Below are 12,644 nucleotides of genomic sequence, written 5' to 3' on the forward strand. Positions count from 1 at the left end.
ATTCTCCCTAAGGCTAAAGAAGTGACCTTCAAAATCTTAAATGACATTTATCCATCCAACTTTACCTTTTTACATGAGAGATTTAATTGGGAAAACATTTCATGTGGATTTTGTGAGAAAGACATTGAAACGGTAGAGCATATCTTCTTTCAGTGTGAATTGGTAAATGAATTTTGGTTTTCATTTCAAAATTGGGTACAAGCTAAAGGTATATTGATACATCCTCTGAATATGACCTCAATTAAAGTTGGAGTGTTTATAAATGATAAAAATATAGAATTTTTGTTAAATAACCTGATTGTGTTAGGAAAACATTTTATCCACAGATGCAAGTATTTAAGGGTCAAACCCCATTTCACAGGATGGAAGGGTGATTTGAAATTGTTTGCAAAATCCCTTCAATGGATGATGGACAGAAATACCCTGAAACTTCTTGCGGCTTTAGACTCGTATATGTTATTAGATTAAGACCCCCTCTCCTTTCTTTCTTTCTATCTATCTATCTATCTATCTATCTATCTATCTATCTATCTATCTATCTATCTATCTATCTATCTATCTATCTATCTTTACTTGAATATATTTATTTTCTCTTTGTTTGTTCTGGCTTTCTTTGAGTGCTATATCAACACGAAACTCTGAATTATGATTGTTAAATATGCCTTAAATGTTTGTAGTTGAATAAAATCTATAATAAAAAAAAATAAATAAAAAAATTTACATGGCCCTTATGGCTGCCATCAGCTTTTTATGATATTAATGGATCTATGTGGAATGATCACTTACCAGGTTGTTGATTTTTAGTTTTGTGGCAGAGTTTGTGATGTGAATCTCTGCCTAGTCTCTCCCTGTGAGCAGACTATGGGCCCTCATTTTGGTAATTCTTTACCACAACGTCATCACTACATTCAAATTTGTGATGGTGCACATTCTGTCCAGAATGCATTTTGTTTTGTCAAATTTGACTTTGCCAAATTTGTTGAGTAGTTGGGAGAAAAACAACAGGCAACGAGTTACACAGATTCTTGAGCTCCTTTCTCAGTCTGTTTACTGTAGTCTGTAACTGGTTTAAATCCGTTTTGGTGCCTGTTCTCTTAAGGGAAAATGTGCATTCCCTTGAAATATGTCCCTCTTTGCCACATGAATAACACACCAGGGTTACCAGAGGGTAGTCTTTCCTTTCTATCTCCAGTAGTGTAGGTCTCTTTTTTCCAGGAAACCTTGCTGTCTCTATTCTTACTGAGGTTTTTAACACCTACTGCTGAAAGAGGATGGGACCTCTTTGTGTTAGCATTGTTGTTGAAAAACTGTCATTTTAGCAATGATGTCATTATAATCAGAGAGATGAGTTACAAACATTGACACAGCAGAACGTGTGAGTGAGTCACATTTGTTAATCAAAGCAGATTTAAAACTGACATTCGGTGTGATGTCAGGATTGCCACAAAGTTTTAAATGTCTCCAATAATCACTCTGAAAATGCCATGGGGTGCTCCCCTTTCCTCATGTGCACATCCGATATTTTATCCCAGTCAACCAACATTACACCTAGGACTTCAAGCAGTGCCTGTTTCCTCTCTAACTTATTGACAGTTCTACTTTTTTCTTTCTGATTTAATGTTCCAGACAAAGTGTCAGGCAAACACACAGTTAACACAAACGCATCACCATCTGTGAATTTGTAAATGTCAGCAAACAGCTCGAAAACCTTTAGAAAGTCTAATGGATGTTGTTTGGCAGGATCAAATTTACCAATACTTTTAATCACAGCTTCTAGCTCATTGGGTTTAATCCCTCTGACCATAGTAGAGGTCACTGGTTCCTCCTCTCCTTCATTAGCACGCATAGTTGTAGTCAAGTGAACTGGAGCCATGGGGAACTTAACTGTACAGTCAGAGTATTGACTCCTGACTGACTGAGAATCTCTTTCTGAGTTCTCGTCACTGTCTAACATTTCAGGAACCTGATTACTCCACATGCCACATAAAGATGTCTTACTGATGCTAGTTTCAGATGTGCCATTTTTTATCAGGAATTGACAAGCAGACTTTGCTTCCTCTAAATCTTTGAACAATGTTTCCACAGATGAACTAAGCATGCTGCAGTTAGTTTTAAGGCGTGCAATCTCATCTCAGTGCTCATTAATATTCTATGAGCTATGCTGCTTGGCTCCGATTGGCCACTAGGATATGAGAGCATGACTATTCATTCACCCAGCACAATAAGTAGCCTAGGATAGAGGAACTTTGTTTACAATCACCTGGAATTGAGGCAGAATGGCTTCTTCAGGTATATTGACGTTCAGCCATCCTTGCTGTATAGGAAACTCACTGAGCTACACGAATTCTGTGGGCGCCGTCTCAAGTGGGAGAGCTCATGAATAGTAATGAGCTCGATCATTTCTACGTCACTCTGAGCAGCTTTCTAACTGACCTGATTTTTCCTCTTATTTCCTTTAAGTGGCTAGAACTGATCGGGGAGGTAACAGGTCATTTTTACATTCCCGACACAACACAAACACATATGGATCTAACACATATCAAAAAATACAAGTAAAAACGGTTTTGTGTGGAAGGTCACCTTTAAAGTCTTTCTAGTGACTTTGTACGATGCAGGAACTGCTTGTTGTGCATTGCCAATCTGTCCTTTTTAGTTCTTGGGAATTTTAGGGTAATTTTCAAACTTAGAAATAGCCCACTCATACGGTTTATCAACAATGTTCTTTATTCCATCAAACATTCCCTGAGAACCATGTTTAGTGACTTAATCAGCTGTTCCATTTTTACAAACTCACAGCTTAGTTTTTAAACTTTAAACAGTTTCTGTGACTACCAGTTATCTAAGTTAACCGTCTATTTATTCACAGCTCCAGTACTTCGGACGCAAATGAACAAAACAGACACACTCCGTCTGGCCTCAAGTTCAACTACAGTAACACTTAACCCTCACAACTCTCAAACACTCTCAAAGTCACAAACAGTTTAAAATGTAACACAGTCACCGTACGTCGGACAAAACCACCGTACTTCGGGTTTCTTTGCATTAAAACCTAACCGTTTACTTAACCACAGTACATGGACTTAAAACGTAAGTTTAAAACACTGTTACAGTCGGTCAGACAGAGCCGCGGCGCGTCGGGCTCTTTACACTATTACTGTTTCAGTTACTTTAGCTATAATTCAACTGTCACATTGCGTCGGGCTGATTCAGTTACTTTAGAATCTTAACACAATTATAAGAAACACACAAGTTTCAGTTACTTTAGAAATCAGCTTAAGCACTTTGCTTCATTTACTTTAGAATCAACAATTCACATACAGCTCTGTCACCACACTGCGTCGGGTTAATTCAGTGTTGTTAGAATCTTAAACAGAAATGTACAGAATTGGCTTAACAATAACAACTCCTCCTGCTTATGATCAATAAACTATACTCTATGTTCTATTCTACACTAAAACATTTCTTTTCTAGGTTTTAAACGAGGGGGTTCCCTGAATAAAAAAAAAAGCGTAAAAGAAGAAAATACCACTTTTCTTACCTTTTCCCCACTTTTTTGTTGGGTCGCTCGCCATTGTAAGAAATAAAAAATGCATTGTGTAAAAATAAGACGATGATGTTGAAGATCTTAATGAAGAACAAGTTTATTCCAGCAGTGACAAAATACATGACGTACTTTGGTTTCATCTGAGTCAGTAAGAACCCCGAGCATTTTATACAGTTTTGGTAATTTAAATGAAGTTCTGCTTTGAATGTGTATTGAGTGTAAGAACTGAATGTCTCCCAAATGGCTGGGCTATACCTTGTTGTCTAGCTGATGTCTTTAAATGTTAATCATGGTCACGTACACCTTGTCTTGGTATTGTTACAATTGTTATCAACCAAGTGGTCACTTTAAATGATAATCGCGGTCATGTAAACCCTTTGTTCGTGGTTCGTGGTTCGTTGTCACCAATGAGGAGTTCCGTGGGGCAGCGGAAACAGCTGCAGCCTTCGCAACCTTGATGTCAAACTGTCGAAGCTTAACTTCCTTATCAGCTTCAATTTCGAGCTTGCGCACCTGTAGACACAGATTTAAATCTGCCTGGCGGATTTGTGCCCTCTCCTGAGCCTCCATCCAGAGCCGTGCGATCCACACTCTCAACTGTGACTCCACTGCTGACCTGGGAGTGCTCGTGAAAAGGGTACGAAAGGTGGAAGAGTTGCCCCAGCTTTAGCCTCAGCTGTGACTAACTCGCCCTCACCTTCACCAAATTCCCCAGCATCCTGCTCCTCACCAGCAAGATCCGCCCCTCTATCTACATTAGGCAAGCTTAAAACTCCGGAATTAACTAAGCAGTCACTTAATTCAGTTTTAATATTCTTTTTTAAAGTTTGTTTTGGAATCGCAATTTGGAAGTGGTTAGCTATTATTAACAACTCATCCTTCCTGCATTTATCAATCACCTCCTATGAGGGATTATCAACAAAACTCTGCAAGTTAAATGCCATCAAACCTCTCCACAATTTGTTTTTTTTTTTCACAAAAAGTGATTTGCTCAAGTTCAACAATACTGCTTCTCAATGCATTTATTATTCTCATACCGTGATTATACGGTCAACCAAAAAATGTGTGCTCCTACACTCTTGCTTCCAGAGCCACACACAGGTGTTTTAACCTTACGTAATTACTAACGCCCCATTCTCCCGCAGTCACATGACATACACCTCACATGGCTCCTACATTCCCAGCCCCAATTATTATGACTCAAAAAATAATTACATTCATTAAATACATATAAGAGACATGCAAAAATACAAGATCTCAAATACATCAAAAATATTTTTACATCCATTATCAATGTGCATTTGCAAAACAATTTTTTAGCATTGAGTCCTTGTAAAGTCTTAACACTTTGGTGTCCAAAAGAATACTGTGAGGTTAATGTTTGTGTAAAAGAGTCACAAAAAATGTCCTTTGAAGGCAATATCAAATATCATCAAAGTATCTTCTCCTTTGGCTGTGGCAAATTATCTCCAATTCAGACCTTTTTAGCTCCTCCACAGAAAGCTTGGTTTTACCACACTGAGTCTTTATTTCCTCCATTTCCTCTTTCAACTGTTGTTTTTGTTGAGTTTCATCCATGTTAGTTTGTGTCAACGACATTCTCAATGATTTTCTTTTCTGACTTAGATTTAGAAGTAATTGCTTAAATCTGAGAATCCAAGCTACTGATCTCTTTAAAAGAGTCCAAGAGGAAAAATACTGGATAAACTGCATTATAGCATCCATATCCTCCTCTACTTGTGCAGCATTGACTGTAATGCTTCTCTTTACCTCTGGATCGTCCGAAGAACATTCTCCCAAGTCAGTAAGATTAACAGGCCATTCCTGTTCAGGAAAGGAGAGAAACCTAGGTCCAAAGACCCAATCCTTGTTCTTCAGGAATGATTCCACTTTTAGCCCTCTAGAAGCTATATCTGCTGTACTTAGAGCAGTGTTTACATTCCACCATTGTGATGGTTGAGACACCTTAAGGATTTCTGAAACTCTGTTAGCAACAAAGATTCGGTACCTAGAGACTTCATTTTTAATGTATTTCAGCACAGAAGTACTACTGTCTGTCCAAAAGACAGAATCTTGAAGATGCATGGATAGTTCTGTTCTCAGCAATGAATCCATTCAACTTGTCAGTGTTGCTGCTATAAGTTCCATACGAGGGATAGATACTGGCTTCAGAGGAGCTACTCTGGATTTTCCCATTACAAAGGCAACGTGCACTTGTAAGCTGGCATCATGTAAAAGCAGATAAGTAACTACTCCATAACCATCTTCACTAGCGTCAGAAAAATGATGTAACTGGGCTGTGCTCACTTCTCTGAAACCCACAGGTTTGAAGCATCTATCAATCTTAAAAGTTTTCCAAATCATGTAATCCGTTCAACCAACTAATCGATTCCTGAGCACTTAAAGCAGGAATTATATCATCCCAGCCCAGTTTCTTCCTGCACAAATCTTGCAAGATCTTTTTTGCATATAATATCACAGGAGACAGAATTCCTAAAGGATCATAAATAGAGCTCATGGTAGCGAGGATCCCTCTTTTGGTCGAAGGTCTTTGCTGCAACGCAATCTTAAACTTGAAAGCATCAGATTGTATGCACCATTGAACTCCTAGTACTCTCTCCACTGGAAGTAAATCGTGGTCCAAATCCAAATCCTTTACGTTTTTTTGCTCTGGACTCCTCTGGAATCTTTGCCAGAACGTCTCGGTTGTTGATGATCCATTTTGTCAGTGTAAAACCTCCCTTTGCGCATATAGCAACAAGGTCATGATACAGAGAAACAGCTTTATCCTCCGAATTTACTGACAGTAAACAGTCATCCACATAAAAACTATGCAAGATTGCCTCAGTAAATTCCTCACTGAAATTTTTGTTATCTTGTGCACACCTTCTGAGAGCAAAATTTGCACAGCTAGGTGACGAAGTAGCTCCAAAAAGATGTACAACCATACGATACTCCACCATGTTTTGAGTAAAATCACCATCAGGCCACCAAAGAAACCTCAACAGATGTGCATCATCTTTTGGCACTCTGACCTGATGAAACATAGCTTCAATATCTGCCATGATCACAACTTGTTACTTCCTAAATCTAGTTATTACTCCAATCAGTGAACTTGTAAGGTCTGGTCCCTGTAATAGTTGGATATTCAAAGACATCCCTTGAAATGTAGCACCACAATCAAATACGACCCGGAGCTTTGTTTTCCGAGGGTGTAAACACTGATGGGGTATATACCATACTTTACCGTCGCTACGTTCCAAGTCCTCAGCTGGCACTCTCTCAGCATAACCATTAGAAACAAGGTCTTTCATGACAACGGAATATTCAGAATGAAATGAAGCATCCCTTTTCATTAGGTTCAGAGCGCACTGTTCAGCAATTACACTGTTGTCTGGCATATGAACGTCTTTATTTCTCAAGGGTAAGCCAACAGAATAATGACCATCAACACGCTTTAATGAATTGGTTGCTATTTCAATAAACTTATGATCTACTCTTGAGAATCCAACCTGCACTTGTGTTACATTCAGGAAAATCAACTTCAAATTGTTTCTGCCAAAGCTCTCCCAAGCTTGAAACCGAAATCCTGTTAACTGTGACATTAGGGTACGTAAAGTCTGATTGGCCATCACTATCTACTCTTAGTGGACCATTTATTGTCCATCCCAACCTAGTTTTGATTGCATATGGTCCATTGTCCACACTGCTGATCACTTGAATTGGTTCTATAACCCTTGGGGCATTTGCTCCTATCAGCAGCTCTATATCAGAGTCAATTTCAGGCAGATTTACTTGCTTCAAATGTAGCCATCTCTGAATATCCTGTTGTCTTGGGATGTTTACATTATGCACAGGCATAGTATTTTGCGTATAGGCCTCCGGCAACTCCATAAAGTCCTTTTCATTCAAACCGGCCACTTCTAAGCCGGAAACAATGTTGGTAGTTGTGACTTTCTCCTGACCCATAGTACGTAAGAGAATGTTAGTCCTTTTACCTGACAGACCAAGTCTGTTCATCAGTCCAGACGTACAAAAGACTGCTGTACTTCCTTGATCCAGAAAGGCATAAGTAATCACAGTCCTTTTTCCCTTTTTAGATTTTACTTGCACAGGAACTATTGGCAGTTTACATTGATATTCACCAGCCCCAATAAATCCACTGGACTCCAATTCCAAAGCACTGCCCATTACATCATTTGTTTGTCTACCAACTTGTCTTGAATTGGTCACCTTCTCACTTGGAGAGATGTGAAGTATAGTAGGGTGCTTAAGACTACACACTTTGCATGAAAGGCGATTTATACAATCTTTACTGATGTGCCCTGTACACATACAGCCAAAACAAATGCCATTCTCCTTAAGAAATGCAATCTTTTCATTATGACTTCTCTTTTCCAATAGAGGGCATAATTCCATAGTGTGTTCACATCTACAAAACAAACAACCTTTGTTGCTAGGTGAAACAGTTTCCTTTCTGTTCATTCCAGTTCCTGGTTTCCTTTCCAATGTCGTAACAGTAGTAGCAAAATGTATTTCCTATAAATTTATTTCCTGTCAGTGCTGTAGCATCCTGAATAACTCCAAATACTGGATCAGTCATTATTTTTACTTGTCTTTCAACAAAGTTGACAACGTCAATGAAAGTAGCTCTTTGATTGCTTGATTCCTGCAATTCACAGACCTTGGACCTCCATTTTTCCCTTAATTTGTATGGTAGCTTCTTCACTACAGTCAGCATGTTAGTAGGTGTATTCATCTCATGCAAATACTGAATATCTTCCATGCAATTACAACAACTTCTTAAAAATAGACTATAATCTTGTAAAGCTTTGAGATCTTCACTTTTGATATTTGACAATGAGAGAACTTTCTCCATATAAGCTGATGCAATTTTATGCTGGTCACCAAAATGCACTTGTAGTAAAGACTTGGCTCTTGAATAACCACGATCAGCAGGCATATGCAGAAAACTTCTTACAATCTCTCTTGGATGACCCCTGGTGTACTGTTCAAGAAAATATAAGCAATCATTAGGGTGGCTACTTTTGCACTCCACCCCTCTTTCAAAGGATTTCATAAAGGCATGAAAATGCAGAGAATTTCCATCAAACACTTGAATTTCCTTTTTTGGCAAAGATGAAAAACACTGTTGTTGAATCAGCAAAGATGTAATTTCATTTTGTTTATCCAGAACATGGAGAACTTGATCAGTAAGTCCAGTATCAGTGACTCTTGCATCAGTATTGGGACTGTTTCCATGCTGAACATTAATGTTCCCAAGACCACTCTGAGTTGTTTGACCTGAATTTGGGATAGTCTGAGAATAAACGGCCTGAGAAACATTTCCCATCTTTGCCTTGGCACCTGAATTAATATACTCATAAGAAGCGAGGCGTTGTCTTATTTGTGGGAATAAGCTAATCTGCATCAACGTTAAGTCTCTGTGTTGTCTGTTGGACTTTATCAAAGTAAGAATTCATTCTATCAGACTGATGCGTCACATCACTTTTAACAGAGCATACACTTGAGCCTTTAAGCACTTTCACTTTTGCCATAGCTGCAGCAATTTCCATTTGTAACTCAAAATCCTCCTTTTTTTTTCTTTAGACGTTGCTCCTTTTCTTCAATTGCATGGTTTTCTTTCATAAAATTTTGACGTACCAACAGAGATGCTATATCAGCTTCTGCCCTAATGCGAGCAGAAGAGGTTGTTGAGCGTCTTTTCGTTTACATTTCTCCTGTTCAGTATCCGCATTGGCTTCAGACTCACTCATGACGAACACATGCGTGAAACGCTTTCCTTAACAAGCAAACAATCCAAAACAGTCCAAAATGTCTATTCAAGAAAACATAGCAGTGTAGCTACTCCTCAATTAACCGATGAGCAACCCAGTTTTACACACACCTGGCTCCAGAATGACTGGAGCCTACACAAAGACCAGATAACCCCATGCGGCTTCTCTGATTAGGGGCCCTCAACACACACACACACACACACACACACACACACACACAAACAACACAATGAGACATTCCTGTTACTAATAAAACCCAAAGATAAGGTACTCTAAGGTTCTCATTCTTATAACCCTTTTTGTAATGTGTTTCTTCTTTTAAGGCTTGCCTGACTTAAAATTATTTGCTCCTTAATTTCCTGACAAGGGTGTATTTTATTCATGTGTCAGAAAACAACATTGTATTTTAAAATCCGTTATACTCTATCATCATATCTTACTGATCATGGCATGTTAATGTATACTTGTTCTAATGCCGTATGACCCTTTAAGGTCTGATGTCAGAATGTATACGAAGCTATCGTTTTCTTTTTACTTTCCTAATGAAAGTGCATTTTGTTCTATGTTTCATTTTTGTTTCTTTGCCTTTATAAGAACACTATAGCGTATTAACATCAGTTACCCTTCGATTACTGATCTATGTATGTAATGTACCGCTGCCTTTATACCGTCATTACCCTTCATGTTTAGTATCCAAATGACCACAAAATTATCGGTTACTCGTTTTTCAAACAATGGTGTATTTTATTTGAGCAGGAAAGGCGCCATACCGTCTTAATACACCCTGGATAAAACTTTAAAGTCATCTAAAAGTTTGATAGCTAAACCACGCCCACAGACACCTGAAACAAAGGGAGTTTTTCCCTCCAAAACCTTGACCGAAGTATTGGTCATCTCCCCAAAGATAGGTGGAGTTCGCGACCTTTAAATTGTCACAAACACCACTAATCCGTGGTCAGACTTCCAGAACAGCTTGGAGACGACCCCATCTTCCTTCAAAGAAGTTCCGGCAAGCTTCACTTCCAAGAACGACAACTACTCTGATCTTCAGGAGAACTTGTCTGACCCCACCCTAACTGACTCTTCAGAAATTTCTCTGTTGCATCCGGACTCTTGTGCAGTAAGCCAATGCAAGTAACCGTTTCCTTTACCAACCAATTTAGATGCGTAATTTTAAGTAGGAATCTTTCATTGAATCATAAGGTGAATTTAAGTTTCTATGACGATTTCCCAGTTAGGGTGTGATTAATTTTGAAGTTTAAGCTTGCCATTCCTTTCCTTCCTTTCTCTAATTTCTTCTTTCCAGTCTCTTCCTCCCTTTCCCCAATTTTAATTTCTTTTGTTTTATTTTATTTTCATCTTCATTTTCCCTATTTCTTTTGTTTGTTTGTGTAGTTAGTTTTATGTTGTGTTTGTCTCATTCATTAAATGTCATATTTTTGCGCTACAAGTGATTGTCTCTGAGTATCGCTCACAAATTAAGGTACCTGCAACATCTGGTCTGAACTACATGCTCTATTAAGTTAATTTAAGTTACGGTATACAGTAAAAGGAAAGCGAATCTTTCTTGGCCGGGAAGATACCGCCTTCATAGAATTAATAAAGGTTACACGGCCTGTTTGGCGGACAAACAGACCAAATAAGCGTAACGTTAATTATAAATATTTACCTTGCTTCGCGAGCCAAAATCGCTACAGCAGTCAGTATTGGGATCCAACACGGCAACAGCAACCGTGATTAAAAGCCAAACACAACAGCGGCGGTTGCGTGCTAAACAGCCACTTATACCAAACTTAATCCGCAGCACACAAGCATTAATATTGTAACCCTTGTCCTACCAGTTAGACGATGGAAAACGTTGAACAAGGCTGGTCCCATTATTCCCTTTGTCCAAGCATGCAACAGTTTCCATTAAATCAGGAAGAGCTCTTCAAAAAATATCAAAATAGATTTTTGGTTGACTTAATTGTAGCGGCACAATGACCTTAAATCCGCAGAGGAAAAGAGTAGGGAGCAATAAATTCGTGAAACCTTAATCATCCTTGCAGTTTGCTGTTTATTCTCCATCCGTTTGAAAGCTTGTTTCTATATAGCAATGTACAACAGTGATTTGCTCAAGTTCAACAATACTGCTTCTCAATGCATATATTACTCATACCGTGATTATACGGTCAACCAAAAAATATGTGCTCCTACACTCACCCCCACATGCTTCCAGAGCCACACACAGGTGTTTTAACCTTACGTAATTACTAACGCCCCATTCTCCCGCAGTCACATGACATACACCTTACATGGCTCCTACAGGTGGTGTCTAATAACATAAATACAAGGATTGGCATCTGCTCGTGACCTAGTGTGTGTAAACAGTTTTACTCTGTGTGGTGAAATGTAAGTCATGTGACATACTAACCTGGTCCCAATCACTATGTATTGGAGAAGGACTGGAATAAACACTGTTAAACCGAGAGTCGAGTCACAGCATTAACTTCGATAGCAGCATCATAGAGTTCGCAAGGTGGAAAACGTAACACACAATAACTAAATCGGAATTGGGAATAAGCAAAGGCAAATACACAAGAGCAAGCAAACGCAGGTGAGCAAACAACCAGGGAAAGCCAACGCCTCCCATCCCACGCTCATGTCACATCTGGGTCTTTATACCTGGTCAGTAACACCGGATTGGCTCTTGGAGTGGTTTGTGAAATGATGACTGGCGGACGAATCGTCCAATCACAGGACCTGCAAGGTGGAACAGTGGAACAGGAGGGAAAGAGAGAAAGAAAACAATACGGGACCGTTAGCTTATTCCTGTTTGGGCAGCAGCTGGGATGCTGGTGTCCCTTTAGCTGAGGAACATTTCTGACATTTCGGACAGTGAGACGTCTCAACACGTGTCTCCTCGGGCAGGTAATGTTTCTGACAGTGAGGCGTCTCAACATGTGTGTCCTCAGGCAGGTAATGTTTCTGACAGTGAGACGTCTCAACACGTGTGTCCTCGGGCAGGTAATGTTTCTGACAGTGAGACGTCTCAACACGTGTGTCCTCGGGCAGGTGATGTTTCTGACAGTGAATTATTTTAATTAATTATATATTTCTTTGTTTAATTTAACACATGAACAAAAACGTTCTATTTTGTAACTAACACAGCAAAATTAAACAGTGGTTCCTTTTTATGCCTATTTTTGAAAAAATTTTTGCTTTGAAAGTTTTTAATAAACACTGATTTGGTCATGAGGAGTTTCAGTGTTATGAATAAGCTCAGATGTTTTGTGGGCGTGTCCTGTGGGCCTGTCTACTTG

Source organism: Tachysurus fulvidraco, chromosome 8 (assembly GCF_022655615.1).
Source record: "Tachysurus fulvidraco isolate hzauxx_2018 chromosome 8, HZAU_PFXX_2.0, whole genome shotgun sequence".
Classification (NCBI taxonomy): Eukaryota; Metazoa; Chordata; class Actinopteri; order Siluriformes; family Bagridae; genus Tachysurus; species Tachysurus fulvidraco.